General features: G+C 33.4%; 1 protein-coding gene across 1 annotated transcript in view; it reads left to right on the forward strand.

Moving 5' to 3' along the window:
- LOC116339064 (DE-cadherin) overlaps window positions 1-17,491 on the forward strand; it is a 63,747-nt gene extending 46,256 nt beyond the window's left edge. Inside the window, exon 4 of the mRNA XM_031764698.1 lies at window positions 17,406-17,491. The gene's annotated coding sequence lies outside the window, so the exon portion shown is untranslated. The remainder of the gene's footprint in view (window positions 1-17,405) is intronic.
- The last annotated feature ends 735 nt before the right edge of the window (window positions 17,492-18,226 follow it).

The following is an 18,226-nucleotide window of genomic DNA, read 5'->3' on the forward strand; positions in this document are numbered from 1 at the left end:
TACACTTTTTTACTCCTCTTGAGCTGACAAATCTGTGGTAGAGAGATTAGCATGGATCTGTGAAACACCCTGTATATGCACACAAAATATCTGAAAATATAAATCCATATTTTCATTTGAGAGGTTCGTTCATGGGGAAGATATTTTGCACAAAATGGTGTGGATAGTTTGTGTATGTATGTGTGTGCATGTGCGTCCAAATACATTATACCGGCGATGTTAGTTAAGTGTCCACGTGAAAGTTTATTAACGATATATAATCTCATGCTTTTCCGCTTCATTGCCCTGCGGTGTTGAGATTCATATTTATATTTATGTGAAAATCCGATGAAGTGATGATATTCGCTCCATATGGCTCGTAACATTAAAGATGAATATGTGTTGAAAAGCGCTTATGCCGATTTTCTACGTTAAATGACGGCAAGATAAAATTCTGGAAAATATACAGTCGAGGCCAAAAGCTCATTTTCCTGGCCAAAAGTTTGAATACATTTTTGTATCAATTCACATGTTTCGATGTTGCAAATTGTAAACTTCCACATATCCGAATTTAATCGACCGTGCGTTTTTATTCGGAACTGGTTTGCTTGTTATGACTATTTAAAAATGAAATTTTTATACAGATGCATCTAAACTTTTGGCTATATAGGATATTCTAAACGAAAAATCACTTATTAAAATGCTGGACAACGGCAGATATTCTTTTGATATGCTCACGTTACTGATGCCGAATAAAAACATATACAATAGGTAATTATATGCTTCCCAATGCCGTTTCACTAAGAAAACGTCGGAAACTTCGGGTCGTAGGATGCCAGAAATTTATAACACGATTTTAACATTCGCTCGGTCTCTGTATTCAATTGAAAAGGAACCAGCAAACAAAAAAAATGTAGTTGATACTCCATTAACGATGAAATTCACTTGAGATTCGTGAATGGATTTTTAGCCAAGTTACAAACGATGATGATGGCTCACAGCACGAGATGAATATATTTATAAAATTTTAATCAACAACATAACAGCACCTGCACAATGGAGAGGGAATATTGACAAATTTCGCGCTTAAACACAAGCTCAGGCATTGAACATTGTGAACTACATTGTCTTCGTTCATTCTTGTTATTTGTCTGATTCATGATTCTATGAAATGACAGGACATTCAAATGGAAAATAAAATATATGTTAAAAAATGTAATTCCATTGAAGCAATGTGTACTTTTTTACGTACACTTATGGGATTGGAAATCGAATGATATGTAAACATTGCACGCCACAGCAATATCACACTTACAATGGCCGAACATTTTTTTTTCGGGGGGTGAACGTGAAATGATGAACACGAAGGACTTACATGTGGACAACATTGACAGAGGTTATTTTAACCGCTTGTCCTAATGTCTGACTCGTGTTCAATCTTACACAAATATTCACATGTCTTTTTTTTATTTGGAGGGGTTTGAAATGGACGCGAAATCGTTTTTTTTTCATTAAATTGGAAATAAAAATAAAATTTAAATAAAGAGAGAGGGGGAGAAAGCTTACAGTGTGGAGAGAAAAAAAGAACTAAACTACGCCGATGTGAATACATAATGTGCGTTGTGTAGGAGTTGTAACGTGTTGTAATGGTAGTTACTGAAAGATAGAAAAAAAATTGACTGACTGGCATAGATTATCCATTAAAATGGATTTAATTAGAAGAACCGTTATCAAATTCTAGTTCTTATTGTCCATATTGGACAGTTGATTCCAATTTCAAATTGAGTCGGACTGAACGACAGAGATATTTTTAACTAATACCACCTCATTCGGGCGATTTCAATGACTACAAAAAAGAAATAATGTATCAAATTGAGTTCGTCATTCTTTTTATGAATTTATGAGTTTTTTTTTTTTGAATCCCAATGGCCTTCAGTTCACTTCCAATTTAAAACCATGCATTAACCATGGTGCTTTTCAAATTAAAATCAGGACTTTTTGTTTTCGTTTTTGTCAACGGAAATAGCCTCATAAATAACAACCACGTCCAAACATAAAGACAAAAGAATAGAACAGTCAAATTAAAAAAAAAATTGTCATTTACCACGAAAATGAGTCGAAATGTATGAGCAAAAAAACAACGCACATGAATATTTTTCGTAGCTGTATTAAATGTTGTTCATGTGTTAATCTCTTTGTTTGATACCGTCACGGCACACATTTTAGCACGCATGCTGAACCAGACGTTGACCTGAAAAGAAAAAATAGACCAAAAATTCAATTCAACTGAATTTGATCAATGAATTGTATTGTTGGCGTGAATGTAAAGTATCATGAAATTTGGAAAAAAAAAGAGATGTATTTTCTTTCAAAACAAAGGAAACGTTTGAATTCAAGACAAAGGCGTTAAAATCACTTTAAACGATATAAACAGTCAAAGGTAAAAAAACAAGAGCCAAGTGAAAGAGAAAATGTAACCAACAGCGTAAACACCCTGGTGTTTGATGTATCAGTCAAACATCTGTCCACGTGTTTTAATTTTGATTTTTCGAGAAAATCAGAAAAAATGGATAAAGAAGTCAACAACAAAACAGAAATAAAAAACGTTACACTATTCAAGATTTCATTATTTTGGCCAATTCATGATTTACATTGATTCAGTTTGGTCAGCGGTCGTAGTCTGAAGTAATCGCGACATTCTCATTTGAACTGGCCATTCGTATTATTTTAATGCGAACGGAAATTGGTTTTGTTGACGTTGGCGTGGTATGTGTACTTTTTCATGTTTGTATCCATTAGATAGAAATTTTGGCAAACTCTCTTTCACTTTTGATATAAATTGAGGTTGACGACAAAATGAAAAATCGCACTTACTTCAAACGAAAATAAAAATGAAACAAAAAAAAAACTGAAATAAAGCAAACCGAACGTCCTGCTAATATATTAGTTTTGGACAACACATGACCGCAATAGAGCCAATGTTACGGGCAAAAACGCGTCGAAAACATGCCATTTAGACATAAAAAATCATGTCGTTGAAATGCTTGGAGTTCAACATTAAATAATTAAGCGAGTGATTTAATCGTCGTAGCAACGATAAAAAAAACACAGACATACAGTTATACATCGGTTAGAATGCGTTCTATATACTAAAATGCGCGCACGCCATCATTTCCGTATTATTGTCTACTAGATTAAAGACACAGTTCTAAATTCGATTTAGAGAAGAAGAAAAAAAAAATAATTACACAACTGACACCAAAGTCATTCCGATCTGCTTCGCTTAGTAGACAGTGTGCTCTGATTTCAGATGTTGTGAAACCAACATTGACTCGAATTTAGCATTAATCACACAAAATCCATTTAGTGAAGCAGAATAAAGAGAGCACCAACAACATATTTCCGAAAGGGGAAGAGAGTGTAAGGTGAATTACAATTGGTAAAAAACGTAATTGTTAAAATGTATGGAAAAGAAAACCTTTCTAAATATTTTAATTATATTAAACGTTAAATCACAGAACAATCCACGAAAGACTCATTTAAATGGCAACAAATGCACGACTTTAACTCTAATTTAAAATAATAAAAAAAAAAACCAGAGACACACATATATAACGATTCATTTATAACAATGAAATTCAGATATAATGCAGAATTTTGAGGATTGGTAATTATCGAATACATCACATTCAAATCGAGAAACTAATTGAAGCGTTTCCAATTCAAATAAACACTATCAAATGATCAATCTGACCGGCCAAATGAAATGAATATGTTCAAATTAGCAGCTGAATACGATTGATGTTTACGAGCATTTGACACGAAAACTGGACGCCTTCCTTTTATTTTAATAAAATGATGAGCATTCCATTTCTGGTCTGTATTCTGACAGCGCGATAAAGCTGGGGAACGAAAACCAAAAATTTATCACCACTTAAAATGGAAAATAAACGATAATTGATCGAATCTAACACATTTGAAACACGCAATATTAGTGAATGTCTGAAACACACATCAACCAATGTGATATATAACAGCGTAAGCGCACACAGGATAATTTCTTCAACAGCTCATTACCAATACCATTCAAATGCTACGAGATCCATATGGCTTAGGTGTTGTTTGCCAAATACACCAGATGCCAACAATACTATATATCGTGCAAAGAATCAATGACAACAGCGAGTAAAGAACAATGAAAAATGATCTAAGTGCATATGCTTACCATGGTTAATGTACATATCATACGCGACCAAATGAAGGGAGCATCCGGTTAACCTGGAGAAGGAGGTTTGTACTAGATAGAATGAGAGCACCTTTTTAGCTCTTCAATTTTTTTTTCTGAGACATGATAAACTTGACACTGCACATAGAAATTTCCTTCTTTTTGCCACGAGATTTTCATAATATCATCTTCTGGACATTTTTGACCTTGCCCACGTGTACATATCATATTCTTTTCATCTTTTCATTTTGTTATATTCCATATATGGATGAAAAGTAATTATTCCATACTGAGTTACTTGTTCGCTAACTTTATAATAATTTGAAAGTTTGAAATTCACGTCTAGACCAATTTTCTGAATAATTTTTTTCATTTCTTTTTTCTCCAAATTGGAAATGGTCACCCGTTCATATTGTATGTGAGACGAAATTGTCAGTTAGTGAGTTCAACGGTTCACTGACGGTAACTACTCATTGTGCAAGAAACAAACACCTGCACATTCAATAAATTGATAGAACCATATTCCGACCACAGTATTATGTTTTTGTGATGTTTTTTTGGCGACTAATCATACGTTGATGGAATTGTTGAGCGTTATTTCATCAATGCACCAGGTTTTTATGAGTTCCGTATATAAATACAACCCATCATTGTTTTTGTGCTGTATGCAATATTCAAAAAAGGCTAAAAACAACGAAAAATGGTAACAATTTCGGCTGTTTTAATATTTGATGGTGAATCGGTTTCCCCTGCATGCACTTCATTTTCTTTATTTGAACATATGTACATTGTACATATCTATGAACGCTCTCACCCTATTTTTTGTGACCTGTTTTGTTATTTTTAATGCACTCTTTCTATATGATTTTAACTTATTTGTTTTTAGCAGAAGGAATAGAGTCAACCAATAGTAAATTAACACAAAACAGATTACCTATGACATATTTTTATGAAAGAAACTAAACTTTTTGGATGCACTAAAATAAAAAATACATCGATTTTTCGAACTGCAGAGTTTGAATGAGTGTGTGGAATTGTCTATTTTGGATACACAGAGATATCGATTAACCATAAATAAGGGAAAAAAATGGCATATAGAAAATGAAGTCAACAGTGCCATCACTTGTAGCATGAATTCAATTGAAATGGAATGCATTGCATGTTAAAATTTAAAAGCATTCCAATGTTTTAATCAAAATTTATCAAAATAACCGAAAAAAACGAACTCATCGCAAATGAATGTATGAAATCGATATTCAGATTAAAATCTTTGTCACAAAATTCAATTAAAGTTTTGAACAAGAATTTTAATAAACAAAATAGGATTTAATTAAATTAACATAAACTTTTTGCAGCCATTATTTCATTATTATCGCAACAATGTTATTATTTGGTTTCATTTCCGTTCCTTCTTCCTATTGTTTCGCTTTATTCACCTTTATCTCGACAAAACTATGAATGAATACGAATCTATGGAGAGAAAACCCGGCAATCGTCATGTACGGTCATATACAATGAGGAGGCACGGTAAAGTTCCATTGGAAGGCACTAATCCAGCAAAGTGGATGGAACGAAAGTTTTTTTTAAATAAAGACAAAAGATAACCAGTATCAAAAATTGATAAACGAACTGGAAGAACGGCGGGAGGAAGGAGCAACAATCAATGGCAAATTTCTCAAAATGAAAATGAAAGAAATAGAATTGTAGATAATAGTTTTCAATTGCAGAGTATATCTATAAACTATAATGATACATTAAACCATGCCAGTTTTTTTTCACTCGTTATTTTCAGCTTTATTAAATCATTCATATTTTTGACTCATGAACCGAAAAAAAAAAAATTCAAATGAAAATGGAATAGGTTTATCGAAAATCATTCATGCGAATAAATGAATGAATCGAAACGCTGACACTCACATGGTTAGACGAAATTACATGGAGTATTTTATTTCGTGTGTTCGATGTGTTGCGGAAGTAATTTTAATTTTCCTCGAACGAAATTAGAGAAGACTAAGTGGAAAGGAAAAGAACTCGTAAAACAGTTTTCAAATAAAGAGTCTTACGGGAGTAAGACGAACTTTTCCGCACGCTGGTAGTTGCGTATTTCATTAAGAAAGTTCAAAATAATATTTGTTCGATTTTTCAAGTCTTTCAAGCGGCGTAAAGTTCGAGACCAAAAAATATGTTTCAACTTATATTCTATTCTTTAATTTAATAGCAGAAGTACCCGAGAAAAGATTTTTCACACTTTCATGATGAAACCATTTGTACGACATTTGAAAGTGTTCTATTTTCTAACAAAATACTATAAAAATATATCTGACGTTAATTTTGCCATAAAAATTATTTTTGAAACACTTTTCATAACTAAAGTCACAAAAATTTTGGATTTTTGTATGGGAGCCATGTCTGTATGCTACCTTAATGGCGTGAAACTTTGCACAGGTTATTTTTTTTACAAATAACATTCGGAGGGTTTGGAGAAATGTCAACTAAAATTAAGAGTACCTCCCATACAAAATATTCGTTTTTGAGCCAATTGAAAATTTTGTATGGGAGGTACCCCTAATTTTAATTGAAATCTCTTCAAATTTTCAGAATGTTATATTTTTGTGTAAAAAATAGTCTGTGTAAAGTTTCACGTCATTAAGGTAGCATACAGGCATGGCTCCCATACAAAAATCCAAAGTTTTTGTGATTTTTTCAAGGAAACTGTATTAAAAATTGATTGTATCTCAAAACTAACGTCGGATTCGGTTTTCTCGTACCAAAAAACCCCCCAATACATATTTTTGAGTGTTTAAGTCTACATTAAGTATGACTTTTGGACGAAAATTGGACTCTTTTTCATAGGTATCACTCCAGGCATGGAATTTTTTTCCATCAACCAAAGTCGCTCAAAATCTGATGATTTCTATTCCTGGGGACCCCCAATCATCCCGTGAAGTCAGATTTCAAATAACTTTTCTGGGTGGTGAGAAAATCGATGGACAAATTTTGCGTACGGCGGACAACGTACGACGTACGACGTGGAAGCGACCCACAACAACCATGCTCAAAACGGCCTGATTCGGGTTCTCTGACCTCAGAAACGTCCAGAAAACATGTTTTTGAGGTTTCGTAAATTTTTACCTATTGCAATACTTTCCCCTTTCACACTAGGTGTGTGCGGAAAAGTAAAAATCGTATGCATTTCAGGCTTTCATTTCGAACACTTTCCATGTGATTTGTTGTCAGCTATTATCATTTGATGAATCATCAAAACACCTTGAATTTCAAAAATTGAAAAGGAATTTTGGATACGATCTCAGAATACATCCTTCTTCAGATTAATGATTTTTTTAAATTGTATTTTATGGCTTGAGTTTTATTGATATCAATATATGATTTAATAATTTTAATTTCAATTTTATTTTAACATACACAGTTAAAAATGAAAACTGACCATGTGAGAAGGAACAGATTAGGAACCGTATTGAAATCAAAATGTTATTGGATGACAAGCCAAATAATACTTGAACCGACATTTTCAAACCGTTATGTAATTATGAAAATCGATAAAGTTTATTTTGTCATATTGTGTCACCGTTGCTATTCAGTTGAAAACTAGTTATTGGTCTAACGCAAACGACAACAAACTGTCAAACTATCGTTATTGTCGATGGACAAAGGTTAGCAATATTAGTTATGTTATCAAAAATTGGATTGTGACAACAATGGATATTAAATGATTGAATGGAAAATGATTCCATTTTTTAAGAATAGAATGTTCGTTTGAAAATTTGTGGTTGCCGACATCCCTGTTCCATGATGAGGGGCACGGTAGTGGTTATAGTGATTCGATTTCTCGTTTTCAGCTATCCATATCGTATTGTGGTTTTTAGCTGTCATGCATACTTGAAACATGCATATTTTCAATTGAAAATGTTCAATATTCTTCATCTGCATCGGACTTCTCGCTTACGAGTTGATTTTTGATAAAAATTCAGATGCATTTTAAACTATCGAATTAATAATGTTCTGCAAAACGAATTGTACAATCAGTTGGTGATTGCGAAACGTATCAGCATAATATAACGCTTGTAAGTGCTACGATGTGGTACACTGTAAATCTATTTGAGTATCTTCTACAAAATATTTTCCACACTCACACACACACACACCTTTACATACTTCAATGTCCTATCAACTGTTTCATTTGAACCAGTCAATTGAATTTTAAAATTCACATTCGCATATTCTAGATTTGCTTCTTTATGAATAGAAATTTGTTGATCACGATAGTGCTTATGTGTACTTATTCGATCGAATGCTCTCTCTATCACACACATACACATTCACACACATAAAATCCAAAACTTTATTAAAGACTCAAATTGAAAGTGATGAATGAAAACTGAATTTCTTTACATTGCATATCATCCGGTGCTTGTTCCGGTGTGTGAATCAATATTTTGGGTCCAAACCTGGATAAATGAAACATTTTTGCAGATGATAGTGCAAGGATGTGTGTTATATAATCGCATCGTAAAATGTGCAATAATGATCGAATGAATAATCAATTTCTGTCGAAGTGTAGCAAAGCAATGGAATCCAAGCGTTATGCAGCCGTAATTTGACGCAGGCACACCGACTATTTTGATATTAAAACGAAGATTGATGATTCATACTCGATATTAGTTTTAATTGAAATGTCTAGTTGACATTAAAAGTTGACAACTTGTCCAAGATATGGGCGAGCAATGCATTTAACCGGTTCTGCATTATTTCATTCAATTTGATGTCGTACAATTTTCATTTCGTTTGACTTTTGCAACGATGTCCAGTCCAGCAATGATCCTTAAAACTCATCTAGTTGCCGTGCTCTTAGCTATGGAGCCAATCAAACCTGATTCCGTCAAAGTAGACGATTCAAAATTAGTCCGATTAGATATATATCAAAGCAAAAACGTGTCATTTATTAGCTACGGAAAAGGTAAAACTACGCTCATTACAATGAATAATAAACGGATGGTGAAATTTTATACGTATATCTCTTTCATACTCTCTCTCTCTCTATCTCTCTCTGCCCCCATATTCATTCAATCGAAACATAAATTTTCAATAATTCATTTAATGCAACGTTAACTTTCTCGATGAATTATGCTTATTCTGGATTATATTCATGTCTGAATTGAAGAAGTGTGTACCACGGCTTCGCCCCGAATAACTAACCGTAATTTTCGTACTTTGGATCAGCTGTCTGATTCGCATTGCTTGAATGCAACTAATTTAAAGTATACGTTGCATGTCATCGTCCTAATATGAGCTTGAACATTGTTTAAAACTCTTTTTCTCTCTCTCTCACTCAAAAAGTTAAGAACTATAAGTTTACTAAAGACAATTTGGAAAGAGAAGTGAAGAATAGGTGAGCAAACGTTTGCAATTTATTCATTTTTCTCAAAGCAAATTGTCGATATTTATTATTTACACCGCACCGTACATCAGCCATCATGTGACAACACTACACAGACAATCGTCAGCGATGGCTGCGGTGGCGGCGTCAGCGGTGGCAAATGAACCTTACCTTAGAACGTATGCACAATATGCAGTTCAAGTCATACTCACACATAACATTTAGTATACAATCAAATACATTCACATACGTTTTAACGTATATAAAAAGGTATATTAAACGATTTATGATTAGTATTTCAAATTGACATAAAGTAGATAATTTATACATGCTCGCCGACCCTTTTTATTGTTACTTAACATTTGTACTGTGTGGTGCCGCTGTCATAACCAATGATTCTACGGTTGAGTGCGATTTCTCTTATTATAGTGGAAATCCGATTGTACAATTGTACATTTTCATCGAATAGGAAGTTTTTTGTTTTCATTTGTTTTATTTCATTTCGTTTTGTTCTACATTTCGTGTTCTCGCTCCGTCGATTCCCAAACGGAACATACAATTTTAAAAGATATTCAAAGGAATATAAGTAACGAAAAAAAAAGAAAACTCAAATATAAAGCAAGCAGTCGGAACCACTGCCGAAACTAGAAGCGACAAATATGACAACTTCAGGTTCATAAATAATTTTTTTTCCTTTTAGAAATTGAAGCTCAAGTATATAACTTTCATTCGACTTGCAAAATATGTTTTATCACTTCGTGGCTTATGTGATGTATGCACGATATTGGAAAAAGTCACAGTAAAAAATAATCCGAAAAATTGATAGAGGTAGGACAAATATTATTGGAGATTATTGAGGCCACAAAAAAACTTTCAATTCAATTGGAATTAATAACAAATAATACGGCAATTGGATTTTTTTACATGATTCTCTTCATCGACTTCAAATTCAACTATTCTAATTACAAACAATTTTATTTTTGATTGTTTATATTCACATGGAGTGAAGTTGTGAATCAATTTGAATCGATTTAACGTGTTGTTCCCTCGTCTGGGAGAATAAATGTGTGCTGAAAGTAAAATGCACATCGTCACGGTTGAGTGTTATAGGCAGGCCAACTCACGCGAATATAATTCCCAGGATAAGCGTAACATATAACAACACATTTAAATGCAAATTTGCTGTGTGGCTGACTTCACTTTCAGTGAGACTTTCTTCTTTTTTTTTCAAATTAATTTTAAATCTAAATTAAAGTTTTTTTCTGTTTTTTTTTTATTTGAGTAATTTTAAAATACATGCATCGATCGATTATAATCAATATTCGAAACTATACAGATTGAAAAAAAAGTTCCATCCCAATCCTTTTAAAACAAAATTTTATTTTCAAATCTCTCGCGGCAGCTAAAAATCAGTTTTTTTCTTTTTCGATTCAAAATTTGTGCATGTTCTTGTATCACTGATAACTTCATGAACTGATTTGTTATTTCATCTTCGATATGGTAATAAGTCTTCTGAAAATTCACTAGTACATAAAATCAAATTATTGCCAATTGCATAGATTGCATTCGGGCGCTGTTCTACCGAAAATCTCTTGTATAGTTGGATAGTTTAACGAATGTAAAAGTACAGTATCCAAAGAAACTAAAAACGAAATCGAAAGTTTTGTAAAATAGATTTCGTGCGATTCTACAATCTACATATGTTGGTTTTAAACTACAGGCTGCTTCAAATATATGTAAGGAAATCGGTCTAGCAGAAGCTTCCTTCAAATATTCGAAAAAAAAATCCTGAGGCGATTGAATCAAAACAATAGGCGCATTCAGGCACATTCCTTCGGACCAAAAAAACCATATAGAAAATGAATAGGCATTAATACTAGACTGTTAACATCAAAAGATTGACATCTCTAGTTGAAAATTCTAGAAATATTTTGAGGCGACACTTATGTGCTGGGTGAGACTGCGTTTTCAGTGGTGCGCTAAGAAAAATGTGCCTCATAACTAGGAGCAGCTCCAACAACGTTTCATAACTAGGAGCAGCTCCCAGCAAGCGCGTTCTTCGTGAGTGACAATTTCATACTTGAAGTGGTGACAACAAAACAAAAAAGTTTCTTCCACAAAAGTTACGTATTGAAACCACCTTTCAAGCGATACCAGACAGTTATCGTTATGGGTCATAGTCATCGAGATATTGGGCTCCAATGTGGCGGTTAGCCCTGTGCTCTGCGTAGGGAATGCAATACATGGTTAGTTATTTGAAAGCAAGCAATAAAGAAAGAGCAAAATGTGTCCACGTCCATGTTAACATCAAAGCATTTATGTTTCTACGTTGTTTACGCATTTGTGTATAAAAACAAATAAGTTTGGCCACATTTTTCGCTGATGTTACTACGTTTGTAAAGTTCATGTAGTTTTTTTTCTCCGTTTTAAATGGTGCTCTTTTCAATGAGTCCGACGCCATCACCGTCGTTGCTGACGCCGCCGCCATCGTTTCCCAGAACCATTAATAAATAAATTGGAGCAAATTTATGCAAAACTTTTCATTTTCGACGATGGTTTAAGCGGAATAATGGAGTATATTCCAAAAACTTTAAGTTAATAGCTGGAAATTGAATGCATTTTGACAGCGACGTAAGCATAGCTGTTTTTGCATAGCTAAACTAAATTTTGTACTTAAGCGTTGATTTTTTTATTAACATTTTTCACATACATATAATCTTCTTCTACCATAACACACGTTTTAATAAAAATGGAAACACAAAAAATATAACTTATTTTACTTCCTTTCATCGTGAACATTTGAAACATTTTCATTAGTCGAGTACTATTATTGGCTCTGAGAGTGGGAAGGAGAGAGAGATAGAGAGAGAGACAGAGAGAGACGACCACAGACAATTATACAACCAACCTCATTTTTTAATTAATTGAACTTTATCTCTCCCGAATGAAATTACATTAAGCGAAATTTGTTCTGAGGTTTTACAATTCACTTTGGAGCATAGTTTTAAGAAGCATGGCATAAAATTGAAATCTATGGAATCGTCTGCGCCAAATTGGCATTAAACGCCTCGTGCTATATTTTTATATTGGAGATGCACAAAAGTGCAAGTGTAAATGTTGCCTGAGCATTTATGTATCCACATAGGACTTTGGTCGAAGGAAAAGTTATATGTATGTATATATAGATAGTGCGATGGTTGCGTTGCAAAACTACTTGATAAATGCACAATAAATAAAATGCGAGCTCTTTTTTTTACACTGATGATGCTTTTTGAGGTCTCGCGTGCGCGTTCATTATAAACAAAAACAAAAACAATGAAAACAAGGTCGGAGGGTTTATCCTGTCGGTTGAGCCAGTACTGCCAAAGGCATTCAAATTGTAATAAAGCATACGGACGCAAATTTGTTTCGACGCACACTGCACTGCACCGCATCATTTCATAAAACTTTTCAAATTATTTGATGTATACAGAACACGATGAGTGAGAAGCCACCGGATGACTTTGTCATACACACAGCAATAGAAATTTTGTTCGCTAAATTATACCCGTAACTATTTGTCATGGTGGTAACGCGTGAAGGCTCACAAAATGACAAACCTGACAAAAGGACATAGAATAGGTGCTTACTTGATGATCATCCCATGAGACAGAATGTATTCATGGTTTGATTTTGCTCAATTCTCTGTATTTAATGAGTTCATAATGGATGTTAAAATATGTTTTACACGAATTCTTTTTCCATGGCTCAGTGTACATACTACTCATTCTTTATTTATAGTTTTTTGCTTGTTGTTTATTTTATATATTGCTCATTTTTTTCATCTACTGCCATTCCCTGTTCTTCTTCTTATTATTATTATTATTATTATTATTCGTCGTCGTCCATTACGTTCGCGGCTCTGTGCTCTATGGACAAAAGTTTACCATGACAGATTATTTTCTGACATGACAAGTTATAAAAGGGAGCGCCTCATTTTTACTCTATATTTTTTTTGTTAATTGCGCACCTTTAACTGTCTATCATTAGTTTAAGCCAACAAAAACAAGCACAGGAAAACTCACAACTAAAATATAAACACCTTTCTATACTTTTATTACATTTCAATCGTGCTTTTCGCACATGCACATCGTCGGCATTGTCGTCTACATCGCCTGTAATCAATTCGATGACGAACAATGAAACGAGTGAAAAGCAACGATAGTAAATGGCGCTTGCTTATAGTGCCATTTGTGCAATAAACATTCTTTACCTTTTTTTCTCTTTCTAATTTTTAATTCGGTGTCATTTTGGTTTCAATCGAGCACTGTATATTGCTTAAGTTTTTTTTCGGTTAAATGGAAACACTACTATTCAAAATGACACTTATTTAAAATTGAACTTTTTGCTGGTTTGTGACTTTTTCCCAAACATGGCTAGAATAAAAGCTGTAGAGATTTAGACTTAAGAGAGTGAAGAGGAAACTGAAAAAGACCATTTCGCAGTTTACATAAACAAAAAGCGACAAACAAATCGGTGAATAACGACAATGCAACGCGACCGAGACATGAAAAACATAGACAAATACACATAGTGAGTTACATATTTACAGTACGGTGAGGCTTTTACTACTAAAATAAAACTTGAATCGAGTTGTTTGTTACAATCCGCAATGTAGCTAAAAGATAAGTAAACAACCATTGTAGCGGCTCACCGTTACTTGTATGGTGTGGTTTGATCATTCTCTCTCTCTCTCTCTCTCTCTCTCTCTCTCTCTCTCTCTCTCTCTCTCTCTCTCTTTGAATTCATTTTTTTCATCACATAGTTTTACACTCGACCGGCGAGCGATACTCTTTGATCGAACAATTTTTGTATCGCTTGTTTTAACGGTAACCTTTTGTTATCGGGTATTTCATACAACCAATTCAGTCATCGCTCCCTTGCATGCATCATATATTGCCGTGGTGGTAAAAAAAAATCATCCGAAAAAACTATGCATTGAAAACTCACTATCAAGGTACAATGTCTACTATAGTGAGTCCATGTATGGTATTGAAGTGTGAAAATAGAGTTAGAATAGTATACAATATTTCATATTTAAATTTCTTTCAGCATTTCAACATAAAATCACAAATACAAACACAATATTAGTATTGTATTGACAGTGGCGGTAGTATGACAATGGCAACGGCAGGCACAGTATTCAAATGCAACAATCTCTGATAAAACTAACAGCAATTGCTTGTTTGCAAAAGCAAAATATAAAATGCGAATGGCAATTTATATAAAAAAGAAAAGGAATTCAGAACAACATCTATTTAAAAAAAAAACGCCGCACGGTTGAAATATTATTTATGTTTTATGAGGATGACTTTGAGATTTTACAGAAATAATCAAATATGAAATTTTAGCGAAGTTTTCGTAGATTTTCGATATTTATATTAGCTATCAACCATTTGTATAACCTATTACAACATAAAATAAAGCGGCTTACATACGCAAGCTGACTTTTCCGCATGGAACCGAAATTTTGGGAATAAACTGAAATTAATGTCTATGTATGGTTGCAGTAACTTAAATTGCCATGAAAACTTGTGAATATTATTTTCTTATCAAAATAAATAATCACACCAAATTTAAAGAAATTTCAATCAAAAAAATAGCCTGCTCAAAGTTTCACATCATTACGGTACCACAAAGGCATGTCTTTCACAAAAAAATGAAATTTTTTGTGGATTTTTGTATGAAAAGTCTGTGAAAAATTGATTGCATCTTAAAACTAACATCAGATTCGGGTTTCTAGTGGCAAAAAACCCCCACTAAATAGTCTTTCAGCGTTCAAATTGAAAGAATATCATTTTTTCTCATAAGTGCCTCTTCACAGTCTAAGTTTTACATCGATCAATCAATGTCGTTGAAAATTTGACCAGATCTATTCCTCGTAATGCCCAATCATCCCGTAAAAATGGTTGAAAAATGATCAAAAAAGTAAAATGTATGGATTGTGGGTACTCCATTCGGACCAAAAAAAATTACACCGGTCAACAGATATTGCTCGAAAACTAATCAGCACATCTCCTAGTAGTCCCAAATCATCCTGCAAAGTCAGAATTTGAATTGAGTTTTTGGAAAAATATTTATCGAGTTAACAAATTTTGGCAACACGCCACAGGACACAGGACATAGGTCACAGGTCACAGGACACAGGACACATCACACACAGCGACGCACATTAATATGCCCCAAAATCATCTCCAATCGTGTTTTCTACATTAAATATGCATAGAAAACATGTTTTGAGATGACTTTAATTTTTTAGCCTAATACAATACCTTTCCTACACTAGGTGTGCGGAAAAGTAAAAGCACGTGTAAGCAATAGAAAGATTTGAAACAGAACACAGAAACAAATATCCGAGTACGCTTACTCACACTTGCGGTGTTAAGGCCCTATTTGCTAAACACACGATTGTAATCGTGTACGATTCCAATCGTCCACGATTTTCTTATGATCGTCTACGTATATCTGAAAAGCGTTAGATGAAACGTTCCCGATCATGAAAGATCTGCAGAGAGTCTATGGGTATACCCATCAAAATCAGTAACGCACTCTATTCTACTCTATTTTTTGTGTTAAGGCTCTATTTCCTAGGACACGATTTGCGCACGATTGTAATCGTGTACGATTATTTCAAATCGCCAACCGATCTTTCAAGATCGGGAACGTTTCATCTAACGCTTTTCAGACATACGTAGACGATCATAAGAAAATCGTGGACGATTTGAATCGTACACGATTAGAATCGTATGCTTAGCAAATAAGGCCTTTAGATTCATCCAAGTGAACGCATCGTAGTGAAAGAAGAAATACATGTGTAGTCATATGTACGTTGAACGCATGCGGCTATGACTTCACATGTATTACTTCTTTCAATATGATGTGTTCACTTGGATGAAATAAACACCAAGAATAGAGTAAAATAGAGTGCGTACCTCATTTTGAAGGGTAGACCCTCTGCTAACACCGCAAGTGCGAGTAAGCGTACTCGGTTATTTGTTTCTGTGAACAAGTAAAAAAATATACATTGAGAAAATTTCCGCCGATATCAGACTCTTTTCACACAAGAAATTGTCGAGTGGTTCATTTTGATTTCAATAGGCTTATTGGAAAAAGAGCTATTACTTTTACATAGAACTACAACTTCAGTGGCCACTCTATCTAATAGATAGTATCTATATCTCTGTTTGGTTCGAATGAATACCAAACAATTTTCAATTTTCACTGACATATTTGAATAATAATAGTATTTTGTAAATTTGAATAATTTTTTGACCTGAATTCCTGAACCAAAACGGTATTCATTATCCCTTGGCACAACAAATGTTTGGTAGTAATCTTATATACAAGCTGAATAACTGTTATAGTTTGTGATATTTTATCATTTACCCCGTCGTACAGTCAGAAGTTAAAAACTCACATTTTCTATGAGCGTGCGAAAAATTGCTAGCTTACACCTAACAATACAGAATTGAACGTTGGTGTGACCACAATGATATTCATAAAATGCATACTGCATTTAAAATGTAGCATTTAATTTGCATCTATCCGCACCAATAAAAGTCCCATTTTCACATATGAATATATCAATCAGGTGCACTAAACATTTGTTAGTTTTTCACGCATACATACAAATGTCAGAGTGTGGTAAAAGTTTTATAATCACATGAAAAACTTTTAATGAGCTACTCATAAAATTGATAGTCATCTAAATTGAAAACAAAAATTCATACAATTTCTAATCCATTTTTTTTAAAACTATCATTACAGGATCTCTTCCAGTCTATTGTTGTTTCAACGATTGTACCATGGAAAAGATAGAAAATACACTACCCCTCGAATGCACATCATCGAAATCTCGCACTTTGGTATTAATGGGGAAATTAACATCACTATGATATAAATTAGAACAATTTGAATGATTCAATTAAATAAACTTGCACACTGTGTGATATTTTCAATTTTTGTTATTACTGATTTTGAAAATATAAGTTTATGCTTTTGAACTCAGTTGAACTATTCATTTGAATGGATTAATGTATAAGTAACCGTAAGCTAGTTTATTACATTTATAGATATAAATAAAAACAATGCAACGATAATTATTATAAATTTGATTGAACTGAACGATTGAATTAAAAAATGAACACACGGTGTTCTTCGAATCGGTGATTTTTGCGCTTGTTGAGTGATTCATTTCGAAAAACATTCCTATGTATGTCAATAGCACCGTCACAGACCTACTAAAATTCATAATCATCAGATAATACTGTCATAGACAAACAAAATATCAAAAATTTAACTGTGACATTTTTTTATTATACCTATTTGTGCGTCCAAAATCATTTTATGTGTACAAATTGAAAGAGACGGTCGTTTATGTACGTTATGAGTATTTTTTTAAAAAGGGATTGCATATTGTCGAAACTGTGCAATCTTTTCGTTATCGCATCGTGTTCGTTCAAAATATATAAAATTTAGAAATAATAAGTACGCATAGACATAAACAAGGCAACATACGGATTTTTCTTCTCAACAAAAATAGAAGTATGGAAACACAATAAAATCTATTCAATCCGACAAAGAAGAGT

The sequence above is a fragment of the Contarinia nasturtii genome, unplaced genomic scaffold (assembly GCF_009176525.2).
Source record: "Contarinia nasturtii isolate CC-2019 unplaced genomic scaffold, AAFC_CNas_1.1 Cnas_scaffold_493, whole genome shotgun sequence".
In the NCBI taxonomy this organism is placed as follows: domain Eukaryota; kingdom Metazoa; phylum Arthropoda; class Insecta; order Diptera; family Cecidomyiidae; genus Contarinia; species Contarinia nasturtii.